The sequence below is a fragment of the Temnothorax longispinosus genome, chromosome 8, assembly GCF_030848805.1.
Source record: "Temnothorax longispinosus isolate EJ_2023e chromosome 8, Tlon_JGU_v1, whole genome shotgun sequence".
Taxonomy (NCBI): Eukaryota; Metazoa; Arthropoda; class Insecta; order Hymenoptera; family Formicidae; genus Temnothorax; species Temnothorax longispinosus.
The window spans coordinates 16,834,920-16,859,049 of record NC_092365.1 but is presented as its reverse complement, the minus strand read 5'-3'; the positions used below and the strand labels follow the sequence as shown (position 1 = coordinate 16,859,049).

Below are 24,130 nucleotides of genomic sequence, written 5' to 3'. Positions count from 1 at the left end.
CAGTGCACCGTTCGCTGCACCGTTTTTGAAAGGTATTAATTTCCAGTATTGATTCTCAAATTCCCTCGCCTGCGTGTTTTTTTTTTTTTTACTCTAACAATATACCAACTATATTTACCCGGTGCAAATATATTTCTGATATACCTTTAAACTGCGTTAGCAACTAATTCTCTATAATCTCTGCTGCTAAACATTACATTCTTCTATAAAATGCGAAAGTTTTTATGTAATACTTTATAATAAATTTATTTATAATAATTTTTAGAGATAAATGTGTCCGAGGTACAACCAAAACTACTTTTGTTTCTTATTTCTACATTACGGAAATCATCGTACTCGTTATATACGCTGTAATATCCGATATCGATCAATAGCGCGCAAATTTCCAGGGAGATCGGTCAATGTTAGATTCGATAAATTCTACGATTGCGGCTGTACGTGATGTTTGTGGGTTCGTTATTCGGAAGATCTCGGAGTGAGATCGACGGGAGAGAAAAAAAGCGTGGCAGGAACGAAATCACGCGAAGCAAACATTCGTTACCGGCGCGTAATATAATTAGACGCGCGGGAAATCGCGAACGAGCGCGTACCAGGAGGGCAATGGTGGAAGACTCGGAAATGCGGTACGTGTAAGAGCCAGACCACAGACACGAATTTTCCACCGAATTCTCTCCAATTTCCCTGCGATAGCCCGACGTTCCCGGTTTCGGGAGCTGGCTTATGGAACAGCGTACCTATCACGAACTTCAGGAAGGAGCGGCGGTGTGCTCTCCCCATTGTTTGACTTGTTGGGGCAGTAATAACACAAGTTAAACCCCGGTATAACAAACCTGCATATGGAATTCTCCGATGCTTCAGCGCCAGTCGCATGCGCTGACAGTGTGCCTGTCTCCGTTGTGAATGCGTTTCGTTGACGGTTAAATTCATTGTTATATGCAGCTGAGGTAATGAGGGATGCAGTGCACCAAATTGTCTCGGCACAATGGAGAATCAGTAAGTTTACAAATATTCATATACATTATAATAAATATGCATAAATGCTCACGCGTATGTTGCGTGTTGACTATCGAATTATAAAGCCGAATAAATCCTCAAATCCTCGGAAAATCAGCGCTATTCTTGAAAAACATTCACATTCACATATATTTTTCACGACTTTACAACGTTAATAACGATTTTCACATTGACCAATAAAATCTAGAAACTTGTAAAAGAAGAATAAGGAAATAGAAACAACGAAGAAATTAAATTGATAAAGATAAGCGATGATAAAGATAAAAAAGAAACGAAAAATCATAAGTGATAACGCAAGCACATTATATTATAGCATATATACTTTCCAATCTCTACATATATAATTATAGAAGGATGTATATATAGCAAAAATTGTTAAGCAAGCTATTCTACTTTGTAGGGGCTATAAGTACTTCGCTCAGAAATTGGAACGAGCTTTCAGAGTAAGCTCCAATACGCAATCGCTCTTGAAACGTGGGAGCTAAAGCCGCGTCTGCAGCAAGCGGGCGAGGTAACCGGTAATACGGATGGGGACGAATGTAGCTTGTTAGGAGATGAATGAAAGTTGTCAAGACGGTCCAATTAATGTCAACTCTTCTGACTTAGCCTACCGGTAGCCTGCAAGCACCGGCAAATTATTTCCCCTCCCACATATTGGCGTATTACGGTCTTTTGCGGAATTTAATTTTGAACTTTAATAACTTGGAAACGCATTGCTATTTTAGAATCTATCCGAATTTTAGCCACGTGAGAGGAGGAAAGACGACATTCGGATAAGGTAATCGAGTTAAACCTAATTTCCTGACTATAAAATTAAAAGAAAAAATTGCAAGTCCGTAAGCGAATACAGATGGTAACTATCCCCGATAGCGCTGCCGTTCGCCGGTCGAAGGATTTTCGAAAGAAATGCGGCTCCTTTATCGGAGAATCTACTTATGCCTTAGACGGGGAACTCCTCTCGGCGGACAAAGGGTAATGCAAAAGTAACTTTGTCACGGGCGCGTGGCAACTTTCCCATAGCGTCCGACAACTTTGGACGGGCCGGGACTAGAATAATATTATTTTTTCTCCATCGCGGGATTACATTAAAGCACCTCGTGCTTCACGTTTTTGCGATAGGTAACTGACTGTTGTCAGCTGTAGAAGATCGCACGATATTGCATTTTGTGGGCTCGTCGAGGGATTCGACGGGTTTGTGGCATTATTGCGATGCGGATGTACCAAGAGAGAAAATTATAACTCAGGATATTAATTTATGAACATGGCCATCCATCGCGCATCGCGAGCATTTTAGAGGTAAACAAACGGTTTCGTCCACCCGGGAAATCGATTTGCCTAACACAGCAGGAGCAATTATTACAATTTTAGATCAGACAGGCATGTCTACGCGCATGAGAGATAACGTCTCTATAACGTGTTATTGCGACTAAGCTAACACTAAATGATGAAAATTCATTTTCCATCATGAATAATTTTCGGGTAAGCGAGCAATATTAAAGCAGAAACGCAGTAAGTATATGAAAGTCTATTTTTAGTAATAGCAATATATCTTCAGCTCAGCTTCGTGCAGTCGAAATGCAGAAGTGCTCGTTGCAATTTGAAAATTATGCCGACTGCGCGGTGCCGTTTTAAAGGGGATCTAAAATCCGAGAAAGAGAGTCAGAGGCAGGTAGGATTTCGCAGGAATGATATTGGCAGCAAACAAGATTCTCTGCGAGAAATCGTTTCTGCGAATAAGAAGGCCTTTTACGACCTTGCTGAGTCAGGCAGGGCGCATAAACGAGATGGGCGGTACCTGGCAGCCAAATATAGTACCTTCCTTCCTTAAATCCTGTACCAACTGAAGACGGCGACGCGAGAGGAACGAGGAACGAAGAGAAGATACTCGTCCGACGTTGGATCTTCGCGTGTGCGTGCGTGTGTGTATATATATGTTAACGTGCAAAACACCTATACAACCGACCGACACGTACAGGGTGGGCCAAAACACGACCACTATTCAACAGCGCCGACATTTCCGGGCGTAGTTTCCGGTGGCGCCCAAATAACATCTCTGAAGGAACATCGATCTTTGCATGGGCCAACAATCCGCCAATAAGGTAGATAGGTCGGAATACCGTACCGGTATTTACTTTGCCGTTGTTATGCATCGCCTCGAACGCGATGAGCTAACGACTGGCAATCCTGATGCATCGAAGAGAACACCGATCAATTTTTTACTATACTGTCTCTTTGCAACTTTTGCATATTTACAATTTTTTAAACTAAATTTATCCTAAACAATTATATGTTGTAAAATTATGCATCTAAAATACGTGAAACTATTCGAGATTTGATTTCAACACAGATATTTTACATAAATTAAAGTTTGATAAATAATAAATAGATAGTTACTTAAAAATTAATCAGGATATAAATATGACAACGCGATATTAGATAGATTAAAAATAATACTTCGATTATTGGCACGTAAATGTAATTGGCTTAAATAATTAACGTAGCACGAATTTCATGCAAATGAAATGACGAGACGGAAATTGCCGTCGAGTATTTGAAAACACCGATCATCGACTGAGTAATCGATAGTCCTGGAATGTCAATGGAGCTCTCTCGTCGAATTACCAAAGCACACGAAAATCGATCGCAGTCGCATGTAATGATTACAGCGAGCATGCGGGCACTTACATTTTAGTCGGAACGTCATGCAAAATCTTCTTCGGTTAGTTTCATTAACATCGCAGACTGTCCTGGTATCCTGCGGAACAACCGTAATAGGAGCACCAGTGCACACATGCTCGTATAACTTCGTATTATACATTCTTTCCCATTATGCAAATTCTTAGTTATTATGCAAATGCGCCGACGCTTCTTTGGTTCGCGTGCAAGAAAAAAAAATATTTAAACGGAAGGTCACGCAACAACGTCGCATCCTCGCTGTATATTTGTGATACGTTTTAATGGCATTTCAAAAATAAATTCATAAACTCTACTGACATCCAGAAAAATTCGGTTAGAACGGCATCTATGCACTTTTACAACAACGTGAATATTAGTACTAAAAAGAAAGGGTATCTCTTGCGAAAGAACTTATGAATTCCCTCACAGCCATCAGAGAAAATTAAAATTTTTCTTTCGCGTTTAATGAAAAAACCTGTACCAACACAGCTGTATGTAGTACCGCCGATAACTTCGTGTACATAACTAGTGAAGAGGATTCTTAATGCAAGTTTTAAAAGTTTAGGCTGTTATGTTAATTCGACATATTAATTCCGCAAAGAATATTTTCTTACAATTTTTCCTATTTTCTTAATGTTTATACACGTATACATACATATATAAACCAGAGGCAAAGAAAGGCGAAGAGAGTTCTACACAAAAATTAAATTATTTACTTTTTCGTAATTTTTAATACCACACTGAGAAGTGTTAATTTATTTATTTCCTAAATCCTTTGCTCGTGATTTTCGCTTTTTCCTCGACGTGTCGAGATAATTATTTATTCGTAACTGCAAAGCCGATTTAAACCGATTTCACCTTACAACCGTGTCCAAAGCGGTAAAAGAACATATTGATGCACCGCGACGACCACAACTGAATTCGCATTCATGGTCAGTCATCAGATAAATGCGGTACCACCGCGCTTTTGTGGAACGACGAAATAATACAGACGACGTGTACGCATATGCATATGTATACAGAACAGTGACATGTGCAACATTTATATAATACTGTGTGCTGCACCGCTGTCGCTCTCGCCTATGCACCCTTGCACCGCAAACTATTGGACAATTGAGCAATGCGGGAGAAACAATAAGCCGGCGTGTATCGTTGGCGAGGCACAAACCGCTAACCAACGCGCGGAAAAATGCAAAGCGTTAATTAATGGAAGGAACAAAAGTGCACTCTAAAAGCCAGCGGTTATAACGTATTGCAGGGAAATGTGATTGCAGATTTTAACGAATCATTGGGAAACACTCGATATAGTGCCTACAAATTTTTGTCTAATAAGTCCTCTGTTACGAGAGTATGTGTGTTTAAGATTAATTACAAGAAAAATTGTTATATGATTATAAATTACACGTAATACGTCATATCATAATCGACAAATTTCCGCATTATTTCCGTTTTAATCTAAACAGAAAATCTATATTTGATACATAAATATTAAATATTCCAATAAAGTGATTGTAATAATATATTATAGATATAGATATTGGAATATTTGTCATATGCTAATAATATATTCACATAAAAAAAACAACATGCAATAAACAGCTGTTGTTCTATGCGTGCAGGAAGCGTCAGTTTTTCGTACGTAGAAACATCGACGTAAAACTTAAAATAAACGCGTGGGATGGTGCATTCACGAATATATATATGCTCGTTATCTTCCTTATACGCACTAAGCTATGTGTGCAAAGTTACGAGCGTGAAATTTAAGGGATACGACGTCGCCCTCACCCTAAGGCATCACCGAGCCGGATTCTCGTATCTCAGAAATCTCCGCCTCTACTTAGCATTTATCTCCGGAATTGGGTTAAGAACCGGGGCCCTCTCCTTCGCTCGTTTTTCTCTCCTCAGGGACCCTCGGAGCCTGCGGCCGGCGGCCCACCGAGGGTGAATTTAAACGAAACCCAATTCCCGCGTGAGAGATATTCCGGACCTTAACGTCATAATTTGCCGGCAGGAAGATATTAATCTGTCTTCAAAGTATGATCACTTACTGCGATTATTGCTGAACAATTAATTCGGTATAATTATACAAGAATACAAAATTAAAATGTGTATATATATAATGCTAATTATATAAGTAGCATTCCAGAAATTTTTCCAAGAAAACTTGGGAAGAAAATGCAGTTACATCTATATGCTATCACATCTTATTCCTCCCTTAGATTGTAGCACTGCAAAAAAGACAATGCAAGAATAATGCAGTCTTGCGAACTCGTTTAGTCGACGCTTATAATAAGCGTCTCGTTCCGCTAATCAACCACGTGAAAACTGCACTAGGACGCCAAAAAGATAGATAGATAGATAGATAGATAAATAGAAAGAGAATGAGAGAATGAAAGAGAGAGAGAGAGAGAGAGAGAAGGCAAGACAAAGGGAAAAATAGGAAGGAACGCGCGGGCTCTTTGTACCCACGGGGCCAAAGTTTAATCTCGTAAACGTATAAAAAGTTTAACCAGCAACGTCGGTGGATATAATGTTACGCGGTGGGAAGTTAGCTCCGATAAAGAGGATGTAAATTGAAGAGTAGCGTGGAATATAGCGAGAATTGAAGATGAATTCTAAGACCGAGCGAGATCGAAATACGCGATGTGAATTAATGAACTTTGCGCTACGCGAATGACGAGGATACAATGATAAACTGGAAGAATAATACAGTCGCTATATCACTTTTCCTGCTTATCTCGATTCGACTAACGAATGGTTTGATTATCAATCTTCGTGCTTTACGCGATAATACATCGCGAAATATATATACACAATGAACAATAGCCAGAATGCATTTTTATAATAATATAACATAGTAAGTTTAGTAAAGTTGGCCGATTGCTGAAAAACAATTTTATAGGTATAATGGAAAAGATGCGAAGAGAAAAGTGAATCGCATCAATAACTCAGAGACGTCAAACTTCGTATTACGTCGTCACCAAAACAAAGATGTTACGCGATGAATATCGGGGAGAGACGGTGCTTTAGAGGTGATATTTTTTTTTCACACGACATCGCAGACATATATTTTCATAAATTTATGCTCACGGTAATCGATTTCGACATTGGTTACAGCTGTTCCACCCGGAGAATCCAGCTGAGAGAAACATCGCGTCTAGTACGGGCTGTAGTTTATGTCCGTGCATTAACATAGAAAATACGAATCGCTCCGGACTATTGACCTCTCTACTCTCCTTTGCCCGCCGGGCCATTTATCCATTAATGGTTATGCTACTATCTTCGTGCGCATTAGCGCAACGAGAATGTTATCTCTCGGCTCACGATGCTGTAACTATCGATTTCCATTCTTTTCCATCACGTCTAGCATCAATAACATCGAGAAACGTAAATCCCCAGTAGAAAATATCTTATATCTCTTGTGATATAACCGGTACGGATATTCGATATATTTTTATTCTTCTATACTTTTATGCAAACTAAATTTCGATCTTGATAAAACCGGTACAATTTCAAAAATTGCGGAGTAATTTACAAATATGGATAACAAAATGTACAATGAGAAAAAAATGTTTTGGATTTTAGTAAATATTAGTTTGCATACAACTGTGACTCCATTTATTAAAATAAAGAAAATTTTCCTTTTTATTAGTATATTTTTTTCCTAGTAAATACACATATACTAATAAAAAGAAAAATTTTCTTCATTTTAGTAAATAGAGTCACAGTTGTATGCAAACTAATATTTACTAAAATCCAGAACATTTTTTTTCTCAGTGTATGTTTAGGTAATCAATCATAATGAGAAACGAAAGAAAATAAAAGATATAAAAGAAAGATAAAGATAATAAAAATAAGAGATTTTTTTCGCGATACAATCGGTTCTTAGAATAACGCAGTACGTAGAAGCACCAAAGATCAGCAATAATTAAGATGTTCTCGTCGGCTATATAGCGCTATAAGTTAATAATAGCTACATTAATTACACTCGTAATAGTTAAATTTAAAGTCACTTTTATCCATGAGTATTCTTCTTTTCAAATTATACATAGTAGCGACCATGTCTAAAGCGTATTTAATTTTAATATCGTAAGTCTTTTTATCTTCTTGTTAATGGTTCGGTCATTAAGAACAATTTTCATCAAACCGGCAGTAAGAACTTTAAACTTTGACGTCATATAAAATTAAAAACTGGGTATTACGGATAGTCTCGTCTTCAACTTTTAATCCTGATCAAAATCTTTCCTGCTTTAGTCGTTACGTGTTATAATACATGTATAGCAATGTTAAATAATGATTTTTCGTTAAAATATTAACGATTCAAAGTTTTCGAGCATTATAACATTATTTGTAATTTAACTCCATTTAAATATTTTCATCGTGATTGCATTATTTTAAAAAATTAAAATATAACTTTGAATTAAATTGCTTGCTGTAGCATAATGCAATTAATTGTGTGTGTGTGATAGGTTTAACCTTTCTTAATGTAAAACCAAGCTTCTTCACTCTGTCATCATTCGCACGCACGAATGAACTGATAATGTCCTTCCTTTCACAACGAAATAAAACAATATATCTGCGAGTTACGTATTGACGAAGAAATGTTACGCGTTTCGATGAAAATATCGCAAGTCAGTCTTTTTGATACGCTGTCATTCCGCTCGGCGGAAACAAATCGCACGTCGCATTATCGGCGTGTCTCGCAGCCGACATTTTTCCACGCAGACATCTCTCACGCGCGCGCGCTCTCTCTCTTCCCGAAATGTCCCTCCTAAATCTCCGAGGAATAGTGCGGGTTTGTGAAAGCTTGTCGATGCCAGGAACATAGACGGATCACACCCGTAGGATTGCCACCGCTAGCTCGACGCCTCTCTGACCAAACGCAAAGAGAAAGAAAGGAATCGCGCCCAATACAAAAGCCATTACGCGAGGCTTCCATCTGCCAATCACGAAAATTGCATGCCATTATACGCTCGACAGATTCTTGATTCTAATACGTCGTCGCAGGAAGCATACTCCAGCAAACGGAGTTGCTACAAGATATATAATAATTGGTAAAAGCATGTTAATCTGTTCAGAGAAAAAAATAAAAGTATTAAAAATGTAAGCGATTGAACATTTAGCAAGATTGCCAATAATAAATCAATCCAAAATGTCTTGAAATATTATTTATAAAATGCATTATGAAAAAAAAAAAAGTTATAATCGCGAGATGTGTCCAGATGTGTCAAAATATATTTTTACATAATCTTATTTGTAAAAAGAAATTAAAAGATAGATTGCGTTAGATATATTAATCCGATAGTACAAAACTCGACAAAATTATAGATTTGCGAGGATATTCTCGTTAACGTTATTGCATTACATGCTAATTTAACTAAGTGTATTGACAATGGGAGACGTGACAATTCCAAATTACGTTGTTGGTATATTTTGTATGCACGCGAAAACAACACAAATGTACTATAATTTCATAACTACTTTAGCCAGAAATCTCTACATTTCTCCTCTCCACTTTTCCGAAGCGCGATTAATTTGGCCGTCGCTCTGGAAAAGCGAGCAGTCACAAGTTTATTTAGCTGAATACTTTAAATACAATGGCCTTTATTTAATTTGAAAGGCTTTTAGAGCTTTCACATTTTCCCCAACGACTTCTCTTAATTGATCGTCGATACACGAACGAATGGAATCTCGTATACGGGCACAAATCGATATACGACTTTTGCACCCTGTATTTCTATCAACTCGACGAAAAGTTTCCGACCGGCGATGGTGAAGTTTGACCTACATCCGCGGCGGACCGATACTTCCGAACATCATCGACACACACACATGTATCTATGAAGAACTCTGTTTCGAAATCAAAGAAAAGAAAATAAACTATAACGTGATCAAAATTTCGTTTTGCGATCCCGCCTTATAACGTTTCGGAGCGTCTGATCAATAAAAAAAGAAAGAGAGAAAGAATAGGAATAGGTAGTTGAAAACACTAAAAGAGTCGGGAAATGGAAAAGCGTGCGAACGACGAAGGATCGAAGAGTAGAAAAGGCAGGAGAGAGGAAAAGCGCTCGTCGGGAATCGATAAGAAATCACGGGGCGCGCGCGCTCTCGCCGGAATATTTCTGCATTTGCATGCAATTTTCGAGCTGTTCCGCGCGAACGGAGGAGAGGAATGGATTTACGATTCGATTAAACGCGTATGCCCCGCGATATTCCGGCTGGTTCCGCAAAACGATTCGACGATTGCCTCGCGAATGGCTCTCAAAAAACCATCGGGTGTGGTGTTTGCGCGCGGCGTGTAACGACAGAGCGACGGCAAAAAAATTAATTTGGCACGATATCACCTTCGATTATAACCGACACGAATCCCGTCAGACTGTCAGAGTAGATACATTATATTCTAAATTGTTAAATAATTCAATTTTTTCCAAATATTCGAGTCATGTGATTGACTTCTAAATGCAAATTACGATTTAAAATTTCGTACGACATCGAATTTTTAAATAAAAAGCGTATTGTTTGTAAGTACTAAATTAAATGAAAAATATTAAATTACCGGTAAATAAAAACTATCGTTAGCGAATGCTCGTTTTTTAACTGATAATAATTAACATATACAATCTCTTCATAGTTTATTTAAGCATGAAAACAAATGAGAATATATATAAGAACTCAATGTTAATAAATTAACGTTAAATTAAAATTCAACATCAGCAGTAATTTTGCATTAATGTGTGGGAATAAATCGCCAATAAATTTATTTAAGTTAGCTTTCGGTGCAAATTATTCTTTCGAACGTCAACGGGAATTTTCGGTGAATCGTACGAGAGTGGCCGAACGATAATATCGAAAATTTCTCTGACCATTAACACCATTCACAGCCGCGCGGATATTCACGCCTCTCGATTCCATCGAATTTTCCGCACTGTTGCCTGCTACAAATATTAAATGATCATTAAAAACGTTATGTGGAATGTAGAGGCGGTAATATCATTTCTCATCGTGGAAAGGTACTTGTAAATTTCATTAATTTAATTTTTATATTTATTTGAGAGAGAGAGAGAGAGAGAGAGAGATCGTTTATTCGTTGAATTTATGTAAAACGTCACTGCGAAGATCTATGTGGAACAATGTGTCGAAAGTCATCTCTGATGGAAAGTCAGTGCTGGTTCACATTAAGACATCAGATAATAGCGATCTTACTAAGACGAACACAGTTTTGAATAAAATGGCGAAAGATGAGTCTCAAGTAACTCTAAACGCGCACTACACGAACTCGAAACGCGTGCACTTTGCTACGCTAGCACGGGATAATTTTAAGACAACTGTACTTAACATTCCCTTCGCTCCTCTTTAGTACGAAACTGGGTCACGGTATGTAACACGATGTTTTTCGAGTAAACAACGGCGCAACGGTGAACAAGCGAACGATAAATTTTCCCCGTTCGTAAAACCAAAATAAAAAGAATAAAGAGGGAATATTATTCAAAGAGAAAAATTACTTTGAAAATGAACTTTGAAATAACGTCGAAATTTTTCTCCATTGCACACGAGCGATAGAGAGAATGTTTTAAAAAATAAGAGTGTAAGAGAAAGGAAAAGAGGTAGTAAAGTCTCTAAACTTTCATCGAGACATTTAAAACCTCGTTCACTGCGAGCTATAATCGATCGAGAGTTTACGGAAAAAAGTAGCGAGACACGAAACAAAGGCGCAGTTAAAAGAAAGAGATAGAGAAAACGAGAGAAGGCGGAAATTACATAAGGCCAGTGATACTGAAGAAGCACGACGGTTTGGTGAGACAGAGTAAGAATATATCTCTGTATATCTCGTGCCGCACGATAAACGTCGAGACGCACACCTTAACAAAGCGCGGCTGGAAAGAAGAATGAGAGGGATTGCAGGCGAAAGAGAATAAAAGGGGGAGAGGGTTGGCGGAGAGCAATTCAGCTTGCACGTGGGATCGATCCGCGAAACTTTCTGGCTCGGTAACGATCGCTCGCGCGCGTTTCCTCGGGTAAAGGTGGTGCTACTAGTTCCTCGGGATACAGAAAACGTTGCAGACACGGGAACGGAAACGGGAACCTGCAATGAGGGTGCGAGATGAAACGAGCAGAAATTGAAGGAGTCCTCGCCAACTTGACCGTACCGAAAAATTGGACAGCGCTTACGAGTTCCGGACGTGTGTGGATTACAAAAATATCTCTCGCTTTTCTCGCGCGCACGCATATATTCCACGCATATATTCGAAATACGCTCTCACGTTAAAAAATGCACGTACATACATGGGTTGCGTGAAGGTAATTCGCCAAAATTACGAACAATTTCTGTTTATCGTCGTCATAATATAGATTATCGACTATTTAATTGTTTGAAGCACAGCTGTTATATATTTATGAAGAAACTGATATAATATTATTTTAAAAGAATATGAAAGAAATGAAAGTTGTTGCCTTTTCTTACTCATTAATTTTTTTTTATAAAGTAATAAATTATACTGTAAAAAAAGCAGCGTTTTAATTTTAAAGATAGTGCTAAATGCTATTTTTAATCCATATATTTGCACTCGTGTGATAAAAATATCAAAATTAATACAAATATAATATAAAAAAAATTTTCTTTTATATCAGATGATGCGATTGTGAGATAAAGGAAGGAAAATGACCGATTTTAAAGCAATTTAGATATTCCTCCGCTATATACGCTCTTCTACTCGAGTGCTAACGGAAGCGAGACGGGGTACCACCCTGGCGCGAATTGCAGACAGAGCGGGTGTCAAATGATCGGAAACCCTAATCAGGAGTCGCGCAATCAATTATCGTGCTGCGCACTGGCAAAGCGTTTAAGCGATCTCAGATTACTGCGCTCACTCTCTACGTCCAGAACGCCCGCAGAGAAATTGTGTTCGATTCAGCGATTCCTGGCTGCCAACCGAAAGCACTCAGCCCCTCCACCCCCCCCCCCTCGCTTGCTCTCCCGCTGTCTTGCACTGAGTTTACGCGATTGGTGCCTAGTCGAGTGTGATTTACAAGTGTAACTCGGCCCTTCCTTGATGGCCGGTGTACTGTATCTAATTCCGCGCTCAAAACGACTTTCGTCTTATCTTATAATAATATTTCCTGATTTGATTGTGATAAACGGCGCTATTTCCGGGCACATTTACATGTAAAATTTTAATTCGTAAATCTCGAGAGAAAGAGACCAGAAGAATTGCGTTTCATAGAAAAGTACAAACTTAAACAAAAATAATTTTTTTTCCAAAATTGCTTTTTCTTTTTTTCTATCTCTATTTCATTCCTAGCCACAAGAGTAGATCTTTACCCTCGTTCCTCGCTGGCCTTTTCCTTTTTCTTGATTACAAGTTCAGCTGCGCCGTTCGTTTCCGTGTCGTGTAATTCGGCTCCGTGACCGTCTTGCTCTTATTTTTCTTGCCCGACCTCTCTTTCTCTCTCTCATCCTCTCTCGTATGACAACTTCAGCACCGCGTCTCTTAACCCCTGTCGCCGTGCGCAACCCCTTTTTCGACTTATATACCTCGACCGGAGCGACATGAGCTCACCTACGTGGTCGCAGGAAAGCGGGATTATAAAACTTTCGTCGGAACGTAGCTAAAGTCGCCGGGGTGAATTTTAAAGTTCCGCTATATCGTGTCCACCTCCAATACCATGGCCCGCCGCGGGAGTACAACTTCGTAAATTCCTTTGTTACATTTTACATTCGAATTCGTAAAGAATATGACGTGAAAGGATATCCCCGGAATCTCTTGGAATAGCAAAAAATTCTTTCGTCTTTCCAAATTTTTTATAAATTTTAAATATTAATATAGGTATGAGATACCACCACCATCGCACGCAGGAAATATATGCAATGTTCGATTATATTAGCAGGTATAATATCAATACAACTCTGCATACATATATTTTTACGATTTACTATTGTCACCGTCGATATTCATTTTATCTTATCAGACTCTCACAAATTTACATGCAGCAATAAAGCATCGTATATGAAGTATCAACGTATATATTCTCGTGTAAAAGACCCTCACAGTTGAATCTACCAGATACAGCAAATCGTGCTAACGTCAGCTTTTACATTGAACGTAAGCACCTTAAATATTTATGAACACACACTTTCCACCATTTCCACGTATGATAAACTTATTCATGCATTATTCACGTACGTGGAAAGCCGCGAGTGACGCGGAAACAAATCTGTCCAAATCGAAACGCCGAGGATTTGCGGGCGCTAATCAAAGTGCAAAGAGTTAAATGCTCTTTTTACAGTAAGACACAAAAGATCGCGTGCCCAGCAAGCAAATAACGGCGATTTTATCGCGCGTTTTAACTTACGTGCCCCGTTATCGACCTGGCGCTGCCCTGTCCCCCAATTACGACGCCGACGACGACGACGACGACACAAAGAACAGGAGGGGGGAGGGCAAGAGGAGGAAAGGGACGCCTGCGAAACGTGCACCTATGTACGTGAGCGTAAACGACGAGGATTATCGAAGTTTCCTCGCTGCCGGGGAAAAGCTTAAGGCTTCTTCTCTCCAGGCTCCCTTTTCTCCCTTCCAATGGCAGCAAAAGACCTTCGAAGCACACGAGCGAACCGACGTTGCTACGTGGATTCATTATTCCCTTTAGATTCTCGCTGTTGCCGACATGGACGCGACCCTACGCACAAAGAACTTCGAAACGTGTACACACGAACATACGGCATACGGTATACACACGCAGGTGGTAGTCTGACGGACGGAGTTATAGTGAGATTGCGAGAAAGAAGACAAAGATTTACAGACTTAACTGGAATAATTGTAATGTCAATTATATGTGTATATAATTGGAATAAGTGCTACGTTGAAATATTTTTATAGAACATTTTATAACCGTCTTATACTAAATATTAAAGGATAAAATTTAAAATACCTTGAGTTAAATAATATTTGGTTATTTTTAACTATTATGTGTCAAAATTTATCATTTTAACACAAAACAGTATTATTTTAACTCCATTGGTATAATTAAATTATCATTGTTTTAATTAAACTAACGACATATTGGTAGCGACCTACAGGAATAGTTAAAAATGACTTAAATTGAGTATAGTTTGACACTACAAATTTAACAGTGTAATATCGAGTGATAACCATTATTTTAAATAATGGCATCATTAAAGTGCAATAATCATCGTCACTGAAGAATATTTATCTCGATAGATCCTATTAGTAATTTGCAACTACCGAACAAGACTTATTATTCGAGAAACAAAACGATTTCGGTCAGCGAATCGCGATAAAGAGACGTAGCTCGCAGAAATAGGAAAAATAACTCGCGTTCGTCGCAAAAAACGGTGACTCTTTTTCTCGCTTCCTCCAACGCCGTCTGTAACTAGCGGAAACCGCGGAAAGAAGCAGTCAAGCGTTCTTTCCCTATATACGAGAAATCTCTCGAGCTCGTCGAAGGTTACCGTATGCACGTACAAGCGGGATTTCGCAAATGCAAATACGACGCCCCTGGACAACAGCGAAAATAAGTATTCGCTTTATTCTTATATTCGCGAGCGAAACACGTGATCGGACTGTCCAGCGACTGGAAATGGATCGTGACTCACGAAGAGGATTCTCGTCTCCCGCATTTTTGCACAGCTTCCGATGTTTCTTTCCCCTCCACGTTCGCCTCCACGTTCTCTCTCCGCAATTCTCGCCCGCAATTTTCGCGCAGCCTATCGTAGATTGCGCCAGGAACGTACACTCCAAATCCCCCGCGACACATACACACGTACTTACGTGTATTCTTCCCCTCTCGTCTCGCGCGCGCACAAGAGGTAAGTAAAACTCCCACAAATCCCGCAAGTGGCGGCATATGAGAAAACGGAAAAGAAAATTGCGGATCGGAAACGGTAAGCACAAGCGCGGAAATAACATACGCCTGTCTGTAACAACGTACTTCCAAGTACTTCGGAATGGCGGTGGCGAGGAGGTAAAGCCGGATGTTATTGGTCGGTCGAAAAATACGCGAGTACCACCGATAGTTGTAGCGCACCCCTTCGAGATGGGGGAGGTTGTATCGGAGATGGCGTGGACCGCAGAGTCCGCAGATATATTGATAGCGGAAAGAAGAATCGGCGAAAGAGTCGATGGGTATAGGGGAGTGGGGTACAGTGCAGCTGAGCTCAAACGGTTTCAATGGCTGATGGGTTGGATAGGGTTGCTGACATTGCTTCCTTCGATCGCCGGAGGAAATGAAAGGAGGAAACACACGGATGACAATTTCTCAAAACAATAGGGGCTCCCTTTACATTGTACCTACATACGTATGAAAGGACAGTGAATCTATAATAAGTGTACAACTCGCGCAATCGACGTAGTACCTTCAGCAGTAGTACTCTTTTTAATATTAATTCCTCTTTTCATAAAATCAGAAGTCTATCGAAATATTTAATGTCCTCGTATTTAATATCCGATAAACGGTTCGCAATTATTATTTCCGCTTTATCGAATCTAAATTGAATATCTCAAATGATAAATCAAAGAAATGTATTACATCTAAATATTAGAATTTTTGGAATTATTTGTAATACGACATGTATAAGAAATTATATTTCAGTATCGAGTATTTTTTAATTAATGACATGTAACTAATTGGATTATGCTTTCTGAGATAATCTACATAACATTATTTTGTTTTATTTTGTTCAAGTAAATATAAAGTCAAACTATTAATAAATATGAATGGTTAATGAAAGATTAAAATAAAATTGGCGCGTTATAAAAATAAATACAATTAATCAGTAACACGTTTCTTATTAAATTAATTAGAATATGTTATGCAATTAGAATACTATGAAATATTTATTTTATTTATGCCATAATGCACATACACACAGAAAAATCTTCTTTTTGTATCAATTTATATAATACCTAATCTTGGAAAGGAAGATATATAGAAAGGTCCAATGTAACCTCAATTAATTTTTATTCCACATTCTCTCTCTTGCTCTCTCCTCCCCCCTCTCCTATCTTAAATATGAACAGCTTGAAAATAAAAGTTTATATCCTAAGAAAACAGCAAGAAACGCCAATTTTATTTATTATAATTTTATTTTTTTTCCTTAAACTTGCTTAAACAATATTATTATCTAATATGTATCATATCTTCACGGTTTTCAATTCTCGTATTCATATATAAAGTGCTTGATAAAAAGTGGAAGAAACGATTATTTTTATTAAATTTAGAAACTATCTTTTTATTCCGAAAATTACTCTATCATTATTACTTTTCATCGCGCTCATTCTATCAGTGAAATATTCTCTTGCATCATTTATTTATATTTGCCACTCTGTCCTACAAATTTTAGGCAAGTGGTTTATTCCATCATTAATATTTCATTCATGTAATAAGGCAGCAAAATTTACCAATAAATGACAAAACCGGTGAATAATCCACCGATAATGAACTCTATTTTATAAGCTTATGTATGCATCCTTACGCAAAATAAATCGATAAACGAGAATTTATTCCAAGATTAGATACATATATATTTTCATCAATCAATTAACCCATCCATTTTTTAAGGAATAGATCTATGAAACGAGATATTTATCTGTGGATATTTTTTTAGGCTTTTAACTTAATACAAATATCTATACATATATTTGATACAATTTTCACAGATCCATTACTTCTTAAATTGAAATGACTTGTCACTTACCGATACGATGCGCAACAGCGGAGTTAAAACTACGTTGCACCGATTACGTTGAACTATAAAATAAAAACAAATATAAACTATAGTAGCATTCAAGATAATCAGTATTTTAAAAATTAATTGTCGCGTGCACGTAAATAATTAACAGAGATTAAATCCGCGACATAATATGGTATAATATATAAAAAATAAACTTACCTCATGGTTGCTCCGCCGGTGCACGATGTCTCCCCGGACCTCCGCCTCCTCTCAGATTCCACCATTCCTCATTGTTTCTTGATGGCACTCAACATTCACTCGCGAAAACACATCTAATTACACTCACACACGTTCATCATAACGAGATTAAGATAGACTGTCCAGAGAAAGATAATTAAAATTTAATATTGCACACGCAACATGATCAAAAAGCATAAATCTTGCGAAATCGGCGAAATATATATATGGCTTACCGTTACTTTAATCACTCACAATTCGCGTATCATACGCTTTCGTAATCCAAAAGTAATTAGCAATTACGTTTATATAAGCAAACAATTTAAAGCGCGATACGAAATACATTGTAAGATTAAAAAACACTATCATCCGAAATAATTTTTATTTTTATCGACAATCGTTTCGACTCGAGCAAGAGAATCGCGCAAAATGCGTCGATGATTGACTTAATTGATACGTAGGAGAGTATCGTGCGAACGAATAATTGTTAATTGTATCAAAGGAATGCACTTTCTTTTAGAACTTGTCCCCAAAGATAAATATTCCAACCTAACCTAACCTAACCGCGCCACTGCCTGCCGGCTCGAGTCTCGCCGCGTACCAGCCGTTACGAAATATTTGAAATATTGCAAGCAAGTCGCAGATGTAAGAGTAATCGTGCGAGCAAACAATAGTTACATATACGTGAGATAATTACGTTTTGGCATTTCGTAGTACTTCTCGCGATGTTTCTAACAATGTTAGCTGCGGCATACTGAACGATTCAGAGTCGTTATCCTGTACTAATATCTCGTTACCAGTAGAAGAAAGATGACTGCATATGCGCAATAGCATGCTTGTATATCGCGAAAAACGAGCGCCGTGCGATAGTGAACTCGCGGCCGTCGCAAAATGTTTAACGTGCAAAAAAGTAAATCGCCAGAATAAACTACGCGTTCGTAAAGAACGGTCACGTTTAGCGTCTTGTAGTACTTGCCGCTATCGAAAGGTAACGATCAATATTACGGAGCTACTCACGCAGCGACATACCCGCGAGAGACTCGCCGAGCGAATGATAAGCACGACGCACCTACGCACTACGACGCGGCCGCGTGCGACCGTACGCCGAAACGAAAATCAGGCAGGAGCGCGGTAGTGGGAGTGGGGGCGTGCCGCGCGTCATCGTTACAAAATATTCAACGAAATATTTAATGGTGAAATATGTACGCCGAATATTCTTTCAATTATGCTTCTCGAATCAATTAGGATAACTTATTAATCTTATTATACAACACGTTTTCAGCTTTATTTCGTAAGCTCGAAAGCTATGATAACAATTCTTATAATTCTTCAATTAAGACTTTTATTTAAAAAGGAGTATTAAATGATTCCTTTATAACATTATCTCTTACGGACAAATAACCATTATTTGCCAGCGCAATTAATTATCATCCGCGATTTACTTGTAATATTTTAAATACTTCGGTTGTGGCTTGCCGCGTCGCGTCGCCGCGTCGTTGTGTTTCAAGGTCTCTTTGTTATTTACATTCGAGATTCGAGCCGGCAAGCAACTCGGGCAGGCAGGTTTTAGCATTGTTACCTCTCATGATCGTGACAAATAAAATGCTACCGTTTTCTCAATCTCAACTCATCGGCTGATATATATGTATATAGATATACGTTCTGTGTCTCGTAGTGCGTACACTTGACGCGGGACACTGCCGTGTCTCTTGATATATGACTAAAGATTATTCCACAATTAATAAACTATTCGTTCGCACGATTAATATCATTTTACGTATCAAGTCAATGATCGTTCGTTGAAGCAGATATTTTGCGCGATTCTGTTCAATCAAAACGATCGTCGACGAAAATCAAAATTCGTTTCATACTTTGAATGATAATATTTCTAAAGATTGCAATGCATTTCATACCGCGCTTTAAATTGTTCGCCGATATAAATGCAATTTGCTCACCACTTTCAGAATTACGGAAGAGAACGAGCAGCGGTTTAGAAATGGCAAGCCATCGATCGTTCAATGGTACGCATATTTTAAGAGATTTATGCTTTTCAAACGACGATTGTCCGAGCAGCATTAAATTTTAATTATCTCTTTTTGGACAATCTTAATCTCGTTATGATCAGCGCGCACGCGATCGTAATTAGATGTGTTTTCGCGAATAAGTTTTGAGTGCTATCAAGCAACAACGAAGAATAGAGAGGAATCTGAGAGGAGGCAAAGATCCCGAGGAAGCATTATGCGTCGGCGGAACAACCATGAAGTAAGTCTGTTATTTATTGTTATGTTATCGTGGAATTAATCACTGACCATTATTCACACGCACGACAATTATTTTTAAAATATAAATTACTTTGAGTGCTGCTATAATTTAAATTTTTTTATTTTGTAGTTTAACGTTATAGTCGATGCAACGTGATTAACTCCGTTGCTGTGTACATCGTGTCGATGAGTGACAAATTATTTTAATTTAAAAGGTAATGTATCTATGAAAATGCTATCAAATGTACAGAATATAAGTAGACATGTATCTCAAAATAACAAAAAATTATACTATATAATTTTATTGCCTTCAAAAAATGTGACTAAGATTAGGATATGTATGTACTTAACGTCTTGAAATATGTATAGCAAAAGATGATAAAAATTCTTACACAATTAGAATATATTCAGTAAAGTAATAAAAATATATAACACTAGAATAATTTACATAGTATATTCCGTAAAATAATTGACATAATAAAAAGCGCGTTTAATGATTATTGTATTCATTTTTATAACGCGCCAATTTTAATAACATCTAAATCTTTCACAATCTATTAATTAAGAATTTATTAATGATTTGACTTCATACTTATTTAAAACAAAATGGAATTATATTACGTCTAACAAATATTTCATCGTAAAATGAAAAATTTGTTATGTGTGTAAAGTTACCTTAGAGTTAATCAATTACATGTGTGTTAATTAAATTAAAAATCGATATCACTTGACCTGCAAAACTTGGTAACGAATGACAGTATACACGCGTGCACCAGTTATGGAACACAGAGCGAGAACTTTATGTGCGATACATTCGACTAATTTTAATCAATTATATATTTTGAAAGCTATGGTATTTTCGTGATAGAATTTCCGATTTTAAATAATCTCCGGAATATACTAAAATATTATATGACGACTATACAAGAGACAGTATATTTACGATATAACATGTGTCAAATGCCACTAATTTATAAATATCTAGAAACAATGCGTTCTATCAAAGAGCGAAAATACGTAAAAGATAGATAAGAAAGATCGTAAATAAAATGTGGAATAAAAAGGCGACGGGGACTAAAAGAAACGAATAAAAAAAGATCGCGGAAAGTAAGGGGCGCGGGGAGTCGTATATACTTTTTGGGTTAATCGTTGCTCAGCAAGCGCGAGACATCGGGTTGCTTCTCGCGCGTAGAAAGAAAAAAAAAGAAAAGAGGACCCTTTCCATCTTGCCTCCACGCTCGCTTCGTCATACTGTCTTATCCTGAGGGATTAATTTCTCGAGGTTTATGTACGTCGCTGCGGGAGGGATGGCATCAGGTAAATCCTTCGCCGCGGAACGTATTTCACGAAGAAAAATACGAGTAGGATGATTCGGACGGAGTCCTCAGCCTGTTCTTCCCTCCTCCCTCTCTTTCTTTCTCTCTCTCTCTCTCTCCTCCTCTTCCTCCCTCCCGTCATTTTAAATCGTTGTGCTTGCTCCGAGGTACGTATTCAGGAGAGATTACCTCTCGAGAGCACGAAAGAATATGCGGAGATAAAAATACGAACGCGACGGATAGCACGATAGAAATTTCCGATGCGCGGAATTATTTACTGAGAGAGCATATCCTGACGGAACTTGTATTCAGGAGACCGACCGGTAACATATTACGAGAGATTTCGCGGCGGGAACAATTTCGCGTTTGCTTATATACTTACTCGCGAAGGAGATATTCGCACTTCGCTTGTTAGTTACAAAGACGACATGAGTCGCGTTCCGAATGTTCACGGCGCGGCGTGAAAGCAAACTACATCCTCGGCAGGAAATTAAACTTGGGCGTACATGCCGGAAATATCGATTGTCAATTATAACTGAAGAGACAATCGTCCTAATCAAGATAACGAATACAATTGATCCAATATACACGTCCAAACAAATTTTTCCAATTTCTACTAAAATTGCAAATGTCTAAAATACATTTAAATAATATTGCAAATATATACGAAAAGCGTGTACATGAATGAGAATTAAATAATACATTACGTACTTTCTATCTAATCTCGAATACATAAATACAAAAAAAGAAACAAGAACCGCCGTTCGTGCGTTCTCGAAAATTCGATAAAAATGGCCACGGTTTTCGACCTCAATCAGTAACAGTCGCCGCGAGAAAGTCGAGAGTCAATGGACTGAATTTAAATCCGCGCTATATTCGACGCTACATCCGCGAAAAGTGAGAATAGGCGAGACAGGGAAAAAATAGAGGAAATACGCACGGAAGCGGTCGCGGGTCTCGTCCCTACGGTATCAACCGACGTCGATATTGAGTTATTCGCCCGTTGTAGATACTCCGTTTTCCGGGGACTCGAGTGGGTATCGGCGGCTCTTGGTACGTCCCTATCCACTGGCCAAATGAATATTAGTGGCACCCAGGAGACAGAATTAATAACAATCGCTCTACCGTGCGTCCCTCGTGCTGCGTGACCACAGACAAAACACACGTGAAGGCAACTGAAATTTATACCCGGTAGCCGATTTCGAGTGGCATCGCACGGAAACTCGCGAGAGTATACTGCATAGAAAAAACGTGGAAACAACCCGCACTTCTATTTACGGACAAAACGATCTATTCTTCAGGGATTATTTTTTCAAGTATGCAAAAGAAGACACCTACCGTAATTTTTTTAAATGTTCCTAAATAAGATTTTAATTCTTAAATTTCTAAATAGTGTAACTTTAAAGCCGTATGTTTGCGTATTACAAATGTTTCCTCATTTCCTGTCAAGGATGTAGTTTGTTTTCCTGCCATAAACATTCAAAACGCGCGATTCATGTCTCATCTTTGTAATTAACGTATAGAAAAAGAAAAGAATTTAGAGAAGCCAAGAGTAAAAGAGTCAGTTTTGGCTCTCTCTCTCTCTCAATGGCCATTCAACCAATAATAAAAAAAGCACTGAACTAAGCAATTCGCCGTCACAGTGATCTCAGCAAATTCGTTAGGCGAGACGTTTTATCTGTCGTATACGTCCGAAAAAAGGCTGCCGGTCTATAAACATCGGTCCCAGGAGATCATACTTCTAGGAAAGAGCGGCGTCATTAAAAGGAACAGGGAGCTGGATAAGAGAAGAGGGCTCGGTAGAAGGAGAACGGCGGAGTCATTGCTGCGCGGCTCCTTTTACGATTTGGGAGTTAATTTACACGCGGGATGTAAACTTCGCGGCGCAGACGAGTCCGAAATAGCGAAAAGCAGCCGAATAAAGCGTGAACAGATGCAACGAGGCGATGCCGCGACGGTTCGTAAAACTTTTATGTGGACAGTCTTTACTTTTTCGCTTTTCCTGCACGTCATGCCTCACCCTGTTGCGATCGACACGTCTCCACGATTTCTTCCGACTTTTTCAATTACTGACTGCTTCGGATATTACACGCCACTACACAGTCGTTTTTAAATTTAAAATAAAATAAAAAATTGCAAATTAGTATACGCGAAATGACAAACACATCTTTCTTATTAATCCTAAAGAGACCGAATCTTGGACAGGATGCACACGATTTTCCGCCCATCAATACAGACTTTGTTATTCGAAACTGTGTAATTATTAATTCCAAGAATTATGTGTTAATTCACTGATAAATTTTTTCCATCAAGCTTAATGAAAATTTTAGTTGAACGTGAATCAATTACAGAAAACAAATTAAATGTGAAAATTAATGTTAGTTGTAAAGATACTTTTATAAATAACGAGAGGACACGTAAAAAGGTGTATAAAGTGCAACATTAACATTATTATACAGAACGAACGGTCTTGAACAGGGCTTTATGTTACAACGGAGATTAAAGGCAAAGCTGCTTTTGTGGCGCGGAGAGCAAGGACAAATGATGCGGGAGTAATCACGGATCAGGACGGAGAAAATGAGAGTCGTTTGAAAAGGTTGTGCCCGGCATCTTCCGCTTTCGAATCCATCGCCAGTCATTATCGCTCTTCGGTGATCGATATTTCGATCCGTCCTACTTTTTCACGCGTGGCGACGTTGCTTTCATAGATTACCCACGTCATTACGCGAAAGCCTCCAAAGCACCGCTGGGTTGTATCTTTCGCGAACTGTTAAGCGACGTTGGCGCAGAAATCGAGGTTTGTCGCTTTCACTGACGTTTGCAAAAAAGAAATGCCAGAACGGTTCTTTTATATGCAAAAGATAGAAGTACCTATAATAGAAATATCCTTTATGTGGCTCACGTTAAACCGAAAAAAAACCAACCAATATTTTGTCACT

At 38.3% G+C, this 24,130-nt stretch overlaps 1 protein-coding gene across 5 annotated transcripts in view; it reads right to left on the bottom strand.

Moving 5' to 3' along the window:
• The window catches only part of LOC139817287 (uncharacterized), a 388,078-nt gene that overhangs the window by 348,121 nt on the left and 15,827 nt on the right, over window positions 1–24,130 (bottom strand). For 2 of the 5 annotated variants that reach the window (XM_071785253.1, XM_071785255.1), the window contains one exon: window positions 17,402–17,454. The exons of the other annotated variants lie outside the window; for them this stretch is intronic. The gene's annotated coding sequence lies outside the window, so the exon portion shown is untranslated. Of the gene's footprint in view, window positions 1–17,401; window positions 17,455–24,130 lie in introns of those variants that run through there. 5 annotated transcript variants of the gene reach the window in all.